Here is an 18,722-nt window from a genome sequence, read left to right on the forward strand (position 1 = left end):
AATGATGATTCTGACATAATTGGTATCATTACAAGAAACCATAAACAATCAAGGCGAAGACTTACGGGCACTTGCAATGGAGAATGGCACACTAAGGGTATTGTGGTTGAGAATGAGAATCTCAAGAGGACACTTGAGATGCAAACAAAAACTTTGATGCAACTTGAAGAGGAAGTCAAGGAATGTAAATTCTCTCTTGTGGACTTGAATGCTTTGAAGGAGCGCATGAGCAGAGTAGAACATGATCATGTATTGAAAGAGGTGGTTCAATTGTTCATGATTCCCTAATATTTATTCTTTTTTGACAATTGAGATCCATATTTGAGTGCTTAGCATGTAATTTGTCACAAATTACCTCCCAAAAAAGGCAATTATGTCTAAAAAATAATGTAGTTTTAGTATCTTGTATTGATAGACAATCACTCTTCTTACGAAAAGCTACAATTTTTTTTTAATCTTTGAAGAAGTTTACTCTCACAACCAAGGGTATTTTGGGAATTTTGGAGGGCTATTTAGGAATTTATGACAAAATATGGGGGGTATTTTGGGAATTTCCACAAATTAGGGGGTATTTTATGCTCATGCATATAACGCAGCTAATTCTTTCCGGCGTCCGTCCGCCGTTCCCGGTGACGAGATTCGCCACTGCGTGCTTCAGCCTTCGACTACACAGCTTCTCCTGAAGCCGTCGCGCAGGCCATTACTACGCCAGGTGCGTGCATCTGTGTGAACGTGTGTGTGCGTGGGCGCGCGTGTATGAGAGTACCCGCGAAGCATAAATGTGTTCTACACACACACACACAGACACAGACACACAGAGAGAGAGAGAGAGAGAGAGAGAGAGAGAGAGAGAGAGAGAGAGAGAGAGAGAGAGAGAGAGAGAGAGAGATTATTTGTGGATTCTTTCTGAGTTTTTCAGCTTGCGTAGCGTTCTTTTGATTGAATCTTACTATAATTTAAACATTCGCCGTGAGAAATTCTCCAGCTGTTGTCATTTTGCAATTTGACCTCTCTTACGGCAACATAGTGAATGATTCCAAAGTTATCTACACTAATGAAAGTCAAGCTTAAGATAAGTGTGTAACTAAGTGCATGGTGTAGTAACCATGCACTTTTTCTCAATTACCGTAGCAACATACATGATCTTGGCACCCCTATAGCTCATAGTGTGCAACAACTTGAAGAGGGAAATATCTATTTTCTTGATCGTGTTGCCTACCCCTACAGGCTTTATTTAATGGCCACTCTAAAATTGGTCGTGGAGGCAATTTGGATGTTATGGGGATTTGTTACATAAATCTAATAGTGGCCACAAATGTAAGCATAGCGTATGTGTGGAAGAGCAAGGATAAAGAGACCTCTACAAGTAAGGTAAGACAAGATCAAGACAAGTGTGTGATGACTTGAATGATGTAATAATGATGAAGTGAACGACGTAATAATCAATGGGGCATTGTCACGGTCACCTCTAGCAACATACTCCCAAGTTTGTAAGAGTGCTCCCCTAAGACCACCTAAAAAGGCAATTGGGGTAATGGGAAAGGAGCCCCATTCACAAGATGTTGTAGGTTCAACCAATAAAGCTCATTCAAACATTAGAAAAATTCCATATAAAGAAGTCACTTGGTTAACCTCCCTATGCTATTTCCCTTCTAAAGGGCGTTTCTTCAATGTAGGGGGGTGGTTGAAGGACCCCCTACATTTGATGGTAGAAAGTTTAGCTTGAAGGCGCTTCACTTTTGAAGGGCTCTCAAGGAGATCTATGAGAACGCATTTTTCCTTTGAAGGGCCCCCTATTATCACCTTTGAAGGGCCTATGGGCATTGGGGGAGCCCTCTAATACCCACCATTCCTTAGCTGTAACGGACTTGGACACCCCAAGTCTGGAATTTGACACGACACACGAGAAACTACTTAAAAATCACTCGCGCGCTGCCATCCTTGAAATCTTTCAGTTGGTTGGGCGGGTATCCCAGGTACGGATAATAAGGGTATCCATATGGGCTCCAACCATTGTAGCCTGGTGGTGAGGGAGGTGGGGGCAACAACGGTGGCAAGGGCGGTTGCACTGGTTCAAGGTCAGATGGTTGCACCATATTTTGAAGACTCCCCCGATCGGAACAGACGGCTGGAAAGGTTGCCGGTTGGAAGCTCTCGTACTGTAAGGATTCTAGTTACTAATCTTTAATTAAGTACTTAAACTCATGATTAAGACTTAAGAAACTTGAACTTGACTCAGAGACAAGACTCAGAAGACTCTGTGTTTGATTGATTGATTGCTTGAAATGTGTTACAAGGGTGTTCTTATATAGAAACTGAAGAGACATGACCATAGGTCAAAAGACATGACTCTAGGCCAATAGTCGTGTCCCTCTACTGTAGAGTCGTGACCCTTCGGCGTAAAGGTGCAGCCATTCGCTGAAGAAGCATGGCTATTTGCCGAACAGGTGAGACTCTTGGGCGAAGAGACACATCCTTTGGAGAATCGGGGGTCTCGGATCTTGTACGTCTTCGTATCCGCAAAAGAATCAAGCAAGAAGGTGATAAGATGTCACAATCGTAACATTTCCTCCCATTTAAACTAAAACCCAGGGTAGTTGTAGAAACTCCGGGAGAAGAAAATGTATTGCTACTTGCTTTTGCATCCAAAGCTCTAACTGTTAAGTCCCATGTCATTGCCGCGGAAGTGAATGTTGAACTTTGCTCAAGATGAGTGCTCCAAACTGTGCTCAAGGTTCCTTTTACTTACGGAAGGGAGAGCCTTCCGTTCCTTTAGTGAGAGAGTGCAATGGACACAAACAAAGTGGTGAACACTGTGAATGAAGGTGATGAGACTGAGAGAGAGAGAGAGAGAGAGAGAAGAATATGACACCAGATTGCTGTCAAACCCTCCTCCGAAGGCCCTTCTCTTGATGGCGAGAGAAGTCTATGATATTGAATCGAACTAACAGGCTCGCTGCTGCTCACACCTCTCCCCCCTTGCGCCATCGCCCTCCCTCACTCCCTCGCGCTGCTCTCCCGCTTGTCCACCTTGCGCTGCCGCCTTCCCCTCGCGCTACCCCTGCTGCTGTCCGCTGCACTGGCAACCCGCAGCTGCCCGCTGCCCAGCTCAGCCAGCTCTCCCTGCCGCTCCCCCCTCCCCCCCCCCCTCGCGCTGCCCCCCGTTGCTGCCTGCTGCCCAGCCAGCCCGAAGCAGTTCCCGCAGTCAACCACGCCAGCCCGCCCCCTCCCACTGTCCACCCCCCTCGCTTGCTTTTTACCGTTAGCCTTCTCCCTCTCCATTCTTGCTTGACGGGCGTCGCCAGCACCATTGACGTGCTCGGTCCAACAGGTCTTCCCCCCCTTTTTTCGTCGACGATCCTCCGCCTTTTCTTTACCAGTAGCAGACACAAATGGCGGCTCATGCTCCACCGCAGAGGGACTCCAATGAAGCCCCCTCGCCCGACCCCGCTGAGCCCACCATTCGACTTGCTCTTACACCGACAGAGCAAGCGAGCCTTGCCACAGAGGTAGAACGCTTGCAGGCGACTTCTGTCATCTGCAAGGTTCTCGGCACTCGTCCCAGCAGAGGAGAGCTGCGAGACCTTCTCCAGGCCCGCCTCCTCGCAGAGGTGGGCAAGATCTTGGATGTCCAGATTCTCGGACGGGGGTACTACCAGATTGAGTTCGAGACTTCTGAGATGGCCTCCAAGGTCATAGCTATGAGTCCATTGGCCATCCGAGCATCACGCGCCCACTTTCGACAGTGGCGACATGGTTTTGACCCGTCTTCGGATGTGCTAGTAGAGGAGACGGACATCCCCATCTCAGTCTGCTTTCCGAGTTTACGGAGGGAGTACCTTCCACTTCTCTCCAGGATTGGCTCCGCCATCGGAACTGTCCTGGAGACACCTCGTACGGCAGCATCAGTAGCTGCCAAGGTGGCTGGAATCCCTTCAGTTCGAGTTTTGGTCAGAGATACCCACACGCTCCCAAAGGTCATCCTTCTGCCTCGGGTGAGTGGGGGTTGGTTTAGACAGAGTGTGGAGTACTCGGGTCTCCCGAACCAGTGCTTCATTTGCAGACAGATGGGCCACCTAGCGAAGGCCTGTCCACGGAGGAGACCACGACCCGCACCCCAGCCTCAGCCCCAGCCTGCCAAGGCTGGGCCACAGCCACAGCCAGCGACACAGAGCACAGATTCAGCGCCACCCTCCGAGCCTGGGGCTCCTGCGGAGGAGGGGTGGCAGCAGGCCCGTGGCCGTCGACGCCAGGGGCCACAGCGACAGCCTGGCACTCAGAGTGGCCCCCAGGTGCCTACTCAGCAGCAGTGGGTTCTCACGGGGAACCGCTTTGGTCCTCTTGAGCAGGAGGAGCCCCCTACGCCAGCCACCACCTTCGCTTCACCCTCGCCAGCCGCTCCGCCTTCCGATCTCCCCTCCTCCTCCTCATGCCCTCCCCCGCCCTCTGCTACCGCTCACTCCCCACCTCGCCCCCCCCCATGTCTCTGCCGCCCCACCCCGCTTCTCCTCTCCCCCGCCCCCCCCAGCCCCTTCTCCCCCTCCTCCTGCTTCAATACCACAGTCGGCTCAGGAGACTGGACCCTTGCCGGCGGCCAGGAGATCTCTTGGCAGCGCCTTCGCCACGAGTCGCCTAGCGAGAGAGGGTCAGCCCTTCATGCGGCCCCCACTGCAGATTCAGACTTCTCCTCTTGCAGCTATCCCTCGTGGTTTGACGAGCTTTGACCTCCGACGCCGCTGGGATTTCTTCGATTACGGGTTTACTCGTTTTCTTGGCGATTCCGCAGCAGACCACGAGGCAGCCTGCTTCAGAGTCCACGCTTTGTTCCTCGCCGCTAGGGGGACAGAGGCCTTGGACTCAGCAGTTGGTTTCTCCTTCCCCCTATGTGGCAGGACTGAGACAGAGTGGTCCCTCGACTCAGTGGTGGGATGGTTGCATACACAGGTTCTCGAGTTCTCTCACCACATGGGAGAACTTGGCATTACAGATTTGCTGCAGACTTTGTGGCCACTGGCCAAGTTTGCGGTGACACCCCCAGATTCTGCAGGATGTAGACACATTGTGGTGTACTTTTTTGCTGATACGCAGTGTTTGCCTTGCTATGTATTCATTCATGAGGACTCTTGGACAGAGGAGGTTGCTTTACGCACGGCTCGCTCTACTTGGGCTTGGACCAGGCACTCACTGCAGTCTCGCCTATCTAGAGGACGCTCGGATGCGGATTACTCCCCATCCAAGCTTGCTTCGAAGATAGCTCGTCTTGCTGTTGCGGCAGCATCTGTTCTCTCTCGCTCCCCATGAGGATCGTCTCGTGGAACGTGCAGGGACTAGGTGGGCCCCAGTTTCAGCGACAGCGGGGCCGATTGCGTCAGGAGCTTCAGCGTTGCCTTGTGGGAGGAGAGATTGATCTCCTTATGCTTCAGGAGCACCATTTGTCTGAGAGCCGCATTCAGCGATGTGGTCAGATTTTGCGTGGACGCTATGATACCTTTTGGTCAGCTGCTTTTGGACCTGGAGGCATCCAGGGTGGGGTATGTATGACTATTGCGGACTCATTACAGCAGGCCATTGTGGGCAGAGGGATTATTGTACCAGGCAGGGCTCAGTGGATTACTATGCAGGTTCAGGGTAGCCTTGTGGGTTTCCTGAACATCTATGCGCCCAATGTGGCGAGTGCTCGTGCAGAGTTTTGGTCACAGATTGTTGAGTCTTTGCCACAGGTTGACCAGTGGTGTGTAGGAGGGGACTTCAACATGTTGGAGGACCCTTCTGACAGGATCGGAGGCAGCCATGCTACTTTGCATGGAGTCGAGTTAGCAGCTTGGGAGAGGTTTTGTATGACGTTGAGGGTCTCGGATACATGGCAGCATTCTGGCTTTGTGAGGCCTCCAGAGAGTCTTGCCTTCTCTAGATCGGACCGCAGAGTGGGAGGAGTGAATCTATCGCGCATAGATCGCTTCTACACTAGTGACCACTTCAGTGACTTGGGGGGATCAGTGGGCATCCTGGCAGGGACATCCTTCTCGGACCATGCACCAGTGATCCTCACAGTGGCAGACAGGCAGAGGAGTGGGAGCACGATGCTTCGCATCCCAGAGCGGGTCTTGTTGGACTCAGCACTCAGAGAGAGGGTCGAGGCTCTATGGACAGAGGGCATGGACAGCCAGGCTCCACCTGCAGACAGAGTGGCCTCAGGCCTAGCTCAGCTTAGCCACTTCTTTCTCCAGGAATCTTTGGCTCGACGGGCTGCAGCGAGAGAGGAGAAGCAGCGTCTCAGACGAGGCATTGCTTCACTACAGAGGATGCAGGAGCAGCATCCAGACAGTCCATGGTTGGAGCAGCAGCTACAGCAGGTTCGACAGGAGCTTGCTTGCACAGAGGAGAGGCGCCATGAGTTTGCCTTCCACCGACAGGCATCTCAGTGGACTCAGGTGGGTGATAGAGTGACAGGTGTTTTTTTTGAGACAGTGGGACCTCGGCACTCGCATGCCAAGGTCAATCAGTTGAGGAGACCCGATGGGTCAGTTGTTTGTGAGCCAGAGGATATGCGTGCAGTTGCTACTGACTTTTACCGTGAGCTACTGTCGGCTGAGCCCGAGTCAGAGAGACAGGATGCATGCAGGGAGCAGGTCTGGGCACAGATGCCTTGTCTTGTGACTGAGCAGATGCGGCAGAGGCTTGAGTTACCTCTTCAGCTTGAGGAGCTGCACACGGCCCTCCCTCGTGGTAGCTGTCCAGGTGAGGATGGGCTGACTTTCACCTTCTTCTTGGAGTACTGGGACCTGCTTGGCCCAAATCTTTGTAGTGCCTTTCAGTACATTCTACACACAGGAGTGATGCCGGATAGCATGAGTGAGGGCCTGATTTACCTCATTCCAAAGGAGGGTGGCTCCTTGGATGAGATTCGACAGTAGCGTCCCATCACCATTCTCAACTCAGCCTACAAAATTCTTGCCAAGGCTCTGAGTTTGAGGATTTAGCCACTTTTGGAGAGCCTTATACATGGGACTCAGACAGGTTTTGTCAAGGAACGCAGTATCCTTGACAACATCTTCACTTTTTGGGAGGCTTCTGCCCTTGCACGGCTCCGTGGGGAGGACCTTGTGATTCTTCTTCTCGATTTTGAGAAGGCATACGACAGTTGACTGGGACTTTCTAGAGGGCACGCTACGTAGGATGGGCTTCTCAGAGGCTTGGATCAGAGGGATGTCAGCTTTTTACAGGCAGGCCCACAGTCAGGTGCTTTTGGCAGGAGGTAGAGGTGAGCGCTTCATGCTCACACGATCGGTCAGACAGGGTTGTCCTCTTGCCCCCTTTCTCTTTCTGTTCTATGCGGAGGCGATGAGCAGATTTTTTGTGTCACAGCAGGTTGGTTTGAGGGGCTTAGCACTCCCCATACGGGGAGATGAGCTTCTAGACGCTGAGTTTGCCGACGACTCAGCGTTGTACTTAGAGGGCCAGGAGGCCAATTTACACAGATGTGGGAAGGCCTTGGAGACCTTCTGCCGTGCATCGGGCGCACTGATCAACTGGAGAAAGACAGTGGCTTTCTCAGTTGGTAGTGCTCCTGTGCCAGATTGGATGCCAGGAGAGGGTTTCAGGTGGATTCCTCCATGGACTGCAGTTCGGTACTTGGGTTGTCAGGTTGGTTTGGATTTGTCCCCCGAGCAGCAGATTGCTCCTCTTCTCCTGTCCATCAGGAGAAAGCTGTTACATTGGAGCTCAGCACGACTTTCGCTGGCTGGTAGAGTAGTAGTTGCCAACCAGGTGTTGTTGGCGACTATGTGGTACATCACTTCTTGCTAGATCTTCTCGAGTTCTTGCATCAGCCAGGTAGAGAGGTTGATCAGGAACTTCCTTTGGTCAGGTCGCGACACTCAGATTGCCCGAGCCAAGGTGGCTTGGTCGGTCATCACACTTCCTTGTTCTCAGGGAGGGCTTGGGATCATTGATCCAGCACAGCAGAGTAGAGCCCTTCTTGGGAAGTTCGTCGTCAGAGGACTTCTTCCAGGCGAGGAGCCCTGGAAGGAGTTCTTGCTGCAGAGGCTTCGTGCCAGGGTGCCTCAGTCAGGAGGCCCTTGGCAACCTTCGACCAGATGGATCTTTACAGAGTTGCGCCGAGTTGGTTTGAGCAGGAGACTGGAGGACCGATTCGCTGTGAGTTTGCTTCGTTCTTGGGAGCTATTGCGGCGTGGCCTAGAGCAGCGGCAGCCGACGTGCACGGAGGAGCGCCTACGGCAGCCCCTCGTCTGGAACCCCATGGTTAGCACTCAGAGAGGCCACTTGGTTGGGAGTAGGCCTCATGTTTCTTGGGGTCCCATGGCAGCAGGTCCAGCGCGCTCTCTAGGTGACTGGCTAGAGTTCACAGGTTTGTCAGAGGAGGTGCAGGTTGTCCAGCTACAGGGCATGAGAGGGGTTCAGAGCATGTGTCAGGACATCTCAGAGTCAGCTCCAGCTGATTGGCTCACGCCTCTCGAGCCAGTAGCACCCCAGTGGATGGGAGCCTTCACACGACTGGAGGTTCTCATTTCAGTCAGGGCTTGCTCAGAGACTGTCCCAGCCCTGTTCTTCGAGCTTCAGGGTGGGGGACGATTACAGAGAGTTGCAGTAGAGGCCCCGCAGGTAGCATTGTTGTTTCCAGAGGATCCGAGTTGTGGGCATCTGTGGGAGGACTTGCGTCATAGACCCTGACCCAGCAGCTCTTGAGACAGGACACTGGAGGCTATGGGCTTGGGAGTGCTGTCCACTGGCACGAGTACACTGGGATCCTGGTGAGTGGCTATGGAGGGACCCATTCTCTTCTGCAGACCGCCCAGGAGTCCCTTTCTTTCAGTACACTGTTCGGCTTGGATGTCATATACTTGCAGCACAGAGAGAGGCCCGCCCCGCTGCAGCACGTCATTGGCAGGAGGAGGGTCTCACAGTTGAGTTCTTGGCAGCTTTTTGGCAGAGGCTGTGGGACTCCAGACAGCCGAGGCGCGTCACCTTGTTCCAGTGGTTGGTTGCACACAGAGCCACAGCAGTAGGGAGCTGGCTTGTACATAGTGGTCTCTCGGCCGCATGTACAGCCTGTGACCAGTTGGTGGAGAGTCAGCGACACTATCTTTGGGACTGCTCCTCGGCCCAGTTGGTGTGGCTACGAGTTCTTCGGCTGATGCCTGCCCTCTCCACGGCTCGACAGTACACTTGGGGGGCGGCGGCTTGGTCCACCCTCACGGGCCCGGCACTTCAGTTTGAGCTATCTTCCACTAGCAGGATGATAGTGATACAGGGGGGTCGACCTACACTCCAGCCTGCTGCAGACTGTCACGAGGACGTGGCAATTGCTAACCTTAGTTGTTGGTTTCTTTCCAATGATTTTTGTTTTATTTTTGAGACCCTCTTTTTGAAGTTGCAAATGGTCGGACATTGTATGGCCAATGTGAACGGTAGTTTCACCCGCAGACGGGAAGTTGGTCGGCACTGGAATTCGTACAGTAAGAGGATGTCTAGGCTCAGAGCAAGATCATACAGGTTCCCCCCGTCGCACTTAGCAAGTTGGTGGATAATAGGAAGTGAACTCAATAAAGGCATAAGGTCAAGGTGGGATCACCAACAGAAAGTATCCGACACTTGGGTCATATTGCACTTTTGGATGCGGTCCCAATGAGGATAGATGGTCAGAAGATCACAGGGAGCCCAACGGAAGCATCTCCTAAAAATTAGAGAACTGCTATTTTGGGCCGTGAAATGTGTTCGCGTCATTACCTCCGGTATGACAAGGGGAACATTTTAGTACTCTGCTACAAAGTCAATTGATGCACCAGTTGAGAGATTTTTAAGCAGGAAACCCAATGCGGGGAAATTGCATGCATGAGTGCTAAGTGGCACTTTTTGGTCAATTTACCAAGTTTGGGAGAAGAGAACTCGTAACTGACTTTTGAGAGCAGTTTTGGAGACTGTTAACTTGGATTTTCAGCCATTTCTCTCCATTTTTGAGCTTCCCATAACTTTGACTAGGTCCAAGGAGCTCATTTTCAGCATTGGAAGGCATCAGATGCGTGTTTACAGGGCTGTTTTGCTGCGTTTTCAGCGATACGCAGGTTTTGGCAGCCATGGAAATCTTCTCCTTTTTGCATCTATTTGTTCATAGATGCATTACAGGTCAAGGGCAGCAGAGGGGGCGCTCGATTTATGCTGGGAGGATGCTTCATTGAGAACCTGTCACAGGTTAAGAGCTATGGAGTGCTTCCTTTCTCTCTCATGTACAGTGTGGTGCTAGGAGTGATGCCCTGCACACTACACACTGCTCTCTTTCTCCCCTACGTGCAGTTATGTGATGCCCCACAAGAGGGCTACTCATTTGACTGATGTACAGTTGTGTGGGTTCATGCTTTTGTGCTGAGGCAAGAGCCTCCTTGAGCAGGAACAGGGGTAGCTAACTGCTGCTCCAAAGCAGGCACTGGTGAGGGTCATAACCTCACCGTACAGGTGCAAAATCAGCGCTGTGTATGCGCTGTAATTTGACTGTTTTTCAGCCATACGGACGCCAAGATCATTGGGAATCGTGCCCCACTGGCAAAGGACAGTTAGGGGACTGTTTGGGGCTGAAAACAGGGCAAAAACCAGTAAATACAGCGTGCTGAATTTACTGTTTTTGGATAGGAATCAGAGGGTATACGACAGTGCAAGCGAGTTCTAGCAGGGGAATTGGTTTCGCGCAAGTTTTGGGGCTGTTATGCTGCCGAAATTTGGCCAAATCAAATGGTATCTAGGTGGATACACGTGAAGGATTCCCAGGACCTTACCTTGTAATTTACCCTCCTAAAGAATAAAGAAATACCGAAAGGGGCGCCAATTTTGGGGCCTACAGGTTGTCGGCGTCTGCTCGGAGCATTCTAGCTTCCGAGCCGTGTGTGAGTTGAAGTGTTAACTCCCGTCGCAGGTTCTCTTTGCAAAGTGCTCTGTGTGTGTATATAAAGTAAAGAATTTCGGGTGAAAGCCAACGCCTACCGCCCTACGGGCCGGTTTCATGGTTCCATTGCCGGGATATCAATCACTTTTTCCTCAAAGAGTGAGCCTGGATTGTTCAGGGTAAAGACACACAGTGCAGGAATACGGGATTACACTATGGCCGACAAAGGGAATGGAATTATGGAAGAGTGTTCCTCTTCACAGGACAAACAAGAAATTCCGCATGTTCGCCCTGCCAAAAAGTGGTCAAATTAGGGCTGATTTTCTGCTGCGTTTTAGGGTTTGCAAGTATGAACCAAGATGAGATAGGGAGAGGTCTCACGGTGGTAGATTGGCCACTAGATCTCCTGCGGGAGTGATGTGGGTCTGCCAGGTGACATGCTGCTTGCCGATTCTCTGAGGCGATTGCTTGGATTCTATGACGCATTGGTAAATCATCTTGAAATTTGAGCTTGCTTGGTCGTGGGTAGTACGCCACAGTGTTGGTGGAATTATGCTCGTTTGCAAAGGCAAGAGCCTTTTGCATACGTAAAAGTTAAGGGACAGGTTGCAAGATGCTATGGTGAAGTTCAAGAACTATCCACCTATGGATGCAAAGTGGATGGAAGAGCATGAACTGTCAGAGTCACCAAATGTATTGCAGCTTTACCTTGAAGCCTTTGGGTTACAGCCTACTTATGCCCCAACCCAACGTGTGCAAAGGAGGGGTAATGATAGAGCTAGTACATCAAATGTACATATGAATTCAGTGCCATAGATGGAAATGGCAAAAGTATGAAGGCCTCATTAAGTCATTTGTATCTATGTATGTTACGACCTTTCTTGCAGATACATGCGATGATAAAAGAGTGTTGATAGCACAAGATCATCAGTGGCGTGTATTTATGGTATGCAATCGAGGACGTTTGCGATTTCAAGAGGGGGGTATGTCACGAGGACGTGGCAATTGCTAACCTTAGTTGTTGGTTTCTTTCCAATGATTTTTGTTTTATTTTTGAGACCCTCTTTTTGAAGTTGCAAATGGTTGGACATTGTATGGCCAATGTGAACGGTAGTTTCACCCGCAGACGGGAAGTTGGTCGGCACTGGAATTCGTACAGTAAGAGGATGTCTAGGCTCAGAGCAAGATCATACAGGTTCCCCTCGTCGCACTTAGCAAGTTGGTGGATAATAGGAAGTGAACTCAATAAAGGCATAAGGTCAAGGTGGGATCACCAACAGAAAGTATCCGACACTTGGGTCATATTGCACTTTTGGATGCGGTCCCAATGAGGATAGATGGTCAGAAGATCACAGGGAGCCCAACGGAAGCATCTCCTAAAAATTAGAGAACTGCTATTTTGGGCCGTGAAATGTGTTCGCGTCATTACCTCCGGTATGACAAGGGGAACATTTTAGTACTCTGCTACAAAGTCAATTGATGCACTAGTTGAGAGATTTTTAAGTAGGAAACCCAATGCGGGGAAATTGCATGCATGAGTGCCAAGTGGCACTTTTTGGTCAATTTACCAAGTTTGGGAGAAGAGAACTCGTAACTGACTTTTGAGAGCAGTTTTGGAGACTGTTAACTTGGATTTTCAGCCATTTCTCTCCATTTTTGAGCTTCCCATAACTTTGACTAGGTCCAAGGAGCTCATTTTCAGCATTGGAAGGCATCAGATGCGTGTTTACAGGGCTGTTTTGCTGCGTTTTCAGCGATACGCAGGTTTTGGCAGCCATGGAAATCTTCTCCTTTTTGCATCTATTTGTTCATAGATGCATTACAGGTCAAGGGCAGCAGAGGGGGCGCTCGATTTATGCTGGGAGGATGCTTCATTGAGAACCTGTCACAGGTTAAGAGCTATGGAGTGCTTCCTTTCTCTCTCATGTACAGTGTGGTGCTAGGAGTGATGCCCTGCACACTACACACTGCTCTCTTTCTCCCCTACGTGCAGTTATGTGATGCCCCACAAGAGGGCTACTCATTTGACTGATGTACAGTTGTGTGGGTTCATGCTTTTGTGCTGAGGCAAGAGCCTCCTTGAGCAGGAACAGGGGTAGCTAACTGCTGCTCCAAAGCAGGCACTGGTGAGGGTCATAACCTCACCGTACAGGTGCAAAATCAGCGCTGTGTATGCGCTGTAATTTGACTGTTTTTCAGCCATACGGACGCCAGGATCATTGAGAATCGTGCCCCATTGGCAAAGGACAGTTAGGGGACTGTTTGGGGCTGAAAACAGGGCAAAAACCAGTAAATACAGTGTGCTGAATTTACTGTTTTTGGACAGGAATCAGAGGGTATACGACAGTGCAAGCGAGTTCCAGCAGGGGAATTGGTTTCGCGCAAGTTTTGGGGCTGTTATGCTGCCGAAATTTGGCCAAATCAAGTGGTATCTAGGTGGATACACGTGAAGGATTCCCAGGACCTTACCTTGTAATTTACCCTCCTAAAGAATAAAGAAATACCGAAAGGGGCGCCAATTTTGGGGCCTACAGGTTGTCGGCGTCTGCTCGGAGCATTCTAGCTTCCGAGCCGTGTGTGAGTTGAAGTGTTAACTCCCGTCGCAGGTTCTCTTTGCAAAGTGCTCTGTGTGTGTGTATAAAGTAAAGAATTTCGGGTGAAAGCCAACGCCTACCGCCCTACGGGCCGGTTTCACAGACCTTACTCCACAGGAGTGGAGCAGTGAGAGAGCGGAGTGTTGGGAGCTCATCAGCGGCCTAGCTCTCTGGTTCATCTGGCGGGCCCGTTGTTTCCGCATCTCTGAGACTCGCCCTGTACCACCAGCGGAGACTGTTCGTGACTTTTGGCTAGAGTTGATCCACACTCTCAGAGGACAGCTTGAGGGACTACAGGGCAGCTCCGACCGCATGCGGGAGCGCCGCGAGGCTTTCCTTCGTCTCTGGCGCCCTGGGCCGTTTTACTCCATGGTCCAGGGGGTGCTTAGATGGCACTATTGTCCACCTGTGTGGCTTTTCCCTCCTCCCATCTCTTGATTTAGCCCCATTGTATATATGCTGTTTTTTTTCATTGGGAGAGTCTCCCCATCATGTTTGTTGTAGCCCTCTCTTGCAGAGGTGGATGTAGCCCTATGGGCAGCTTTCATTAACTAATAGAAGGATCTTTTTCTCGAAAAAAAAAAAAGGTCTATGATATTGATTGCACAATTTGGTACAAGATGCTGATGCAATGTGCGACTAGGATGAAGTCGACGGCAACGACCTGACTCTATCTCCTGCTGAAAATGGTGCTGAAGGAAAACGCTGATCTGGCTGAATTTTGCTGCTTCAAAAACGCTATGCTGTTGGTTGTATTGCTGTTGCAGAATCGCCAATTGCGGGGCTGATAAATGCTAAGTGCAGGGTTGTTATGTCCCGCTCACAAGAGAGGGGATCTAGCCCAGATGCCGTCGGGATGGGCGACCAGTGTCCGGGGGGATGTAGTGTGAACACGGCCAGTGTGGCCGGCCATTATTATAAAAGGGGGGCCAAGGCCTCATTTGCAGTTATCAACCCCCATTAGAAGAGTGCCAATGGTTATCCCGCGAGGCTAGGAGCGCGAGGTCACCTTGAGGAGGTGAGGCCGGGTGGTATGGGACACTCGGTCTTACAGGTGCACGCCTATGTCCTCGGACGCTGGCCCCAGCACGGGGGAGCTGTCGGATGGTGGCTATGGTTGGGTGGTTTGTCCGACGCGTATCTGTAGGTGGTCTGTGTAGCCGGGAGATCCTTTCTTCTCGTTCGTTTCATGGTATCAGAGCCCGCTTGGCTGCACAAAGGACCGTGTGCACACCTACAGGCTGGTTCGAGTCGGATAATCACTATTTTATGTAATTTTTGATGAATTAACTAACTGTTTGATCAATTATTTTCTTCTCATAAGCTTGTGTGCAGGTGATGCGTTGCTGATTTTGTACCGACTTTCCGACGGAAAGAAGATTTTTATCTACAGTTGCTGGTTTTTTATTTGAAAACAGCAATTTCCACTGGTCGAGCTGCTGAATTTTTGCTGCTTTTGCATGAAAAACAGGGAATTAATTGCTTGATTTATCCTGGTGCAGTGAATTTCAGCGGGGCCATGCTCTCTCTGTTGGAGAAGAGAGAGAGAGAGAGAAAGAGAGAGAGAGACCAGCGCAAGGGAGCTCTCTGCAGGTCGCATGAAGAGGAGTCTGGAATTGGAGTGATCTCTTGAGACAGCTAATTCCAGTGTTAGAAGATTTCAGCTACTAGTGTACGAAGATTTCAGACAGTAGACTGGACAGGAATCAGAAACTAGACTGGAATTTGGATATTGAAATAAGAATCAGACTTATGTAATGGAAATAAGGTTCAGATTCAGATTCAGAAGACTGGACGAGAAGTAAGTGTAACTGGAATATATGCCATGATTGGAATTACAGATCAAGATTACAGTGAATATGATTTACAAAGAGAGAGCACAGACGACAATACTGCCAATGATTCTCAAGTACAAGTGTAGCCAAAGCGTTAACCCAAATGATAACAATTGCCAACCCGATTACAATGTAATGGGCCCTATTTATACACTTCGGGTTTACTGTAGTAATTATCATAGTAACTACTAAGTAATTCGTTGCCCATCTCCTAAGAAGACGTTCCCACATAGTGAACTATCTGGCCGTCTACATCCTTCCCTTCTTTCTTGAATTTTGCAAGATTTCAAAATTTCTGAAAAAAATTCCCCCGTCTGATTCTGATGTGAGACTGAAAAATCCACCGTCTGGTTCTGATGTTGGGAATCTGGCTTGACCACTGACAGAGTGGCCATACAAAGATTGTGAGAGGCAGCTGAAAAGGTCAAGGTAGAGCTCTCACCAGGCCAAGGTGGAGCTCTCATCAGGCCAAGGTAGAGCTCTCATCTCCACCTGCCCGCTGAGGAAGAAAAGTCGCCACTGAATTCTGAGATGGAACTACCCAGTATCCTTCCATTGGACCGTCTTTCGTTTACCCTTTCACCTGGAGGGTGCCTGAGAAGTCCCAGTACCAGCATTCTCCTTCTGAATCAGTCGGTAAATGGCCTTCTGCTCAAGAAGATCCCGCCTTTCGGTGGTCATCTCTTCTTCATAAGGCGTGAGGGAATGATAGGTTTTGGTGTCAGGATCATAGAGTGTACGCCTGCCCTGCTAATCCTGGTTCTGGCCAGCTTATGACAATGCGAAGAAGTATGGATCCATCCTTCTGGAAGAGGCTGATTAGTTTTGACTCGAGCTTCGAAAAGAATCTCAGCCATCTCCCTATACTGTGGTGCCAGACCCGCCTTTGCTGCAATATCCTTTTCAGGCAATTTAGAAGATTCGACAGTAAGTTGTAGCAGTTGATTAGTAATCCTGGTCAGACCTCTGATTTGAATCTTCCACTGGCCCATACACATCTGGATCCTATGCATCTTCTCTTTCAGTGCCTAAATATCATTGATTTGGAGAGCATCATTGAACAGCGTTTGCCAAGTCTTCCATTCCACAGTCGATCGCTCATACCAATCTTGAAGCTCATCAGGGATTTTGAAGTATGTAAGGCGATCAATTGGTTCTGGGTGTTGAGGATACAGTGCTGGAAAGAATCTTGGCAGCTTTGTCTCTCTTGCTGGAAAGGCATACAAGAGAACTGGAGAATCAGGCACGAATTTTAAAAAATTGAGAACAGCTTGGTTTTCTTGCTGCATCATCTTTCTGGTGATTCTCACTAGCTGGAACAATGTTCGGAGAGCAGTTGCCTTTACTCCGACTGACATTCTAGTCTGAGGTCCTTTGTTAGTGGCTGTCTGGTCCTCAAGAATGGCTCTGACTCTCTAATCCAAAACTCCTCTGGCAGTTTGCATTTGCACCGAAACTTCCTTTAGCTGTTCCCTAACATCCTTCATACATCTGTAAGTTGGTCTGTTTCCCAGCAGAAGTTCTAATTCCAGGGCAAGGGAGCGACAATCTGCAGACTGCCTTTGCAAGTGTGGGTTTGTCACTCTCTCATCAGCAGTGAGTATCCATTCAGGAACTCTTTCCAGCAGCTGGACTGTACTGGGATGCGAGGTAAACGGTAAGCTTCTTTATCATGGAAAGCTGCTGATTTCCAATGCTCCACCATTTCCCTGGCTCCAACATACAGCCTTTGAAATCTTTCCAAATCAAACAGGAGATCATCATCCTCCAGATATTGTCTGGTTATGGAGGCCTGTTGATGTCTCAATTGCCTATTCAGGGTAATAAGCTGCAGTGAATGTTGATGATCAGCAGCTGATCCCTCATCCTGCATCTTCATTTTCCCTTTAACATCCCTACTGAGCTGGGACTGATCAGCTGGCTGATTCCCAGTGTGACTGGCCTGCTGTTCTTCAGTCTGCTGATTACCCGACTGGTTGGTGCCCTTCATTCTGTCCTTCCTGTTGGCCCTCATTCTGGCCTGGTTGGTCTGGCTGTGACTGGCCTCCATTAGTTGGCCCTGTACCACCAGTACCAGGTCCTGGAGGTGGAGATGGTGGTGGGGCATCATCATCATCATTTGTATGGCCTTCTTCTTGGTCATCCTTCTCCTTATCAGCTCCATCCTCCTTGTCTTCATCTTCCTTGTCTTCTTCTACCTCGTCCGAAGAAGTCTGCTGCTTAATATAATCCAATATAGCTTGATTCATCAGAGCAATATTATACTCAGTCACCTTGTCCTGCAAATCACTCTGCATACTTTCCATCAAGGACTTCAAATTCTCTAAATCGAAAACAGCATTGCCTGTTGGATTTAGAATTTCAGCCAAGCTGTTATGGATGTATCTTTCAGTAAGAGAGGCCTTCAGAGCTGAATGGCGAATGAACAAGGAGTTGAAATCCACCCGCTTCATTTTGAGCAGTGTTTCAGCCCGTTCTGCAGCTCTCAGTGCTTCATTTCGTTGATTCTTGATGATCATTATCTCAGATTCAGCCTTAGCTAGCTTCTTGTTTAATAACTCATTAACCCTTTCTGAATGAGCTTCGAGTACCTTGTGTTGTATGTCCTTCTCTTCCCAGGCTTTCTGGAGCTTTTAAATCTAATCTTCAGCCTCCTTCAAGTCAGCTTTAAGCTTTTTCACTTCATCTTCTGACCCAGCAGCCTTCATCAGTTGTCCCATACAACTGACAATGGTATTCCAAGAAGACTGTATGAGAACTGAACATCTGTCTTTAACTGTAGCTGGATCAGAATCAGTAGGCTCATATATTGTCACCGGAGCCATGTAGGGTAAAGTTACATAATCAGCTTTGCGTAGCAGAAGATGCCCTTTCAATTGATGGGTCTGCATTTGTTGCAACTTGTCCTGTTTCACCAGGTGCAGAATGTGTTCAGTATTTGGAGTAGAAACTTCACTTGGCAGAGTCGAAGAAGCTGGACCTTTGCCTTTGTCCACGTGGCTCTTGCCTTTGTTCACTGACTCGTCTGCTATCTTCTCAGAAGTGGCTGCCTTGGCCTGATCTTTTCCAGAACCAGTAGCAACTGTACTTTGTCCTATTGACTGGTTAGGCACAGTCTTCTGAGCAGGTTGCTTCTTTGTCTGGCTCACTATAGCTTTCTCAATATTCACTGTCTTGACTTGGCTTTCAATCTGCCTCAAAAACTCACTGCTCTTTGTAAGTGTAGTCTTTGGCTTCTTTGAACTGTCAGCGTGTTCTTCAGTTGCTTTTCTTTTCAAGTCTGTTGAAGTAGTCTGACTGTCCGTTGCTTCGTCGTTTGAGGACAGCTCAATGTTCTTGGGCTTAGAAATCGGCTTCTCACTCCAAGCTTTTTTTACCTGCTCATGAACATCTGCAGCA

The 18,722-nt window shown here is 49.5% G+C and overlaps 1 protein-coding gene across 2 annotated transcripts in view; it reads left to right on the forward strand.

Moving 5' to 3' along the window:
• The first annotated feature begins 586 nt into the window (after positions 1–586).
• LOC147434900 (ribonucleoside-diphosphate reductase subunit beta) overlaps positions 587–18,722 on the forward strand; it is a 194,258-nt gene continuing 176,122 nt past the window's right edge. For both annotated transcript variants that reach the window (XR_015185398.1, XM_086491290.1), the window contains exon 1: positions 587–712. The gene's annotated coding sequence lies outside the window, so the exon portion shown is untranslated. The remainder of the gene's footprint in view (positions 713–18,722) is intronic.

Source organism: Adiantum capillus-veneris, chromosome 19, assembly GCF_014529385.1.
Source record: "Adiantum capillus-veneris isolate H3 chromosome 19, ASM1452938v2, whole genome shotgun sequence".
NCBI lineage: Eukaryota > Viridiplantae > Streptophyta > Polypodiopsida > Polypodiales > Pteridaceae > Adiantum > Adiantum capillus-veneris.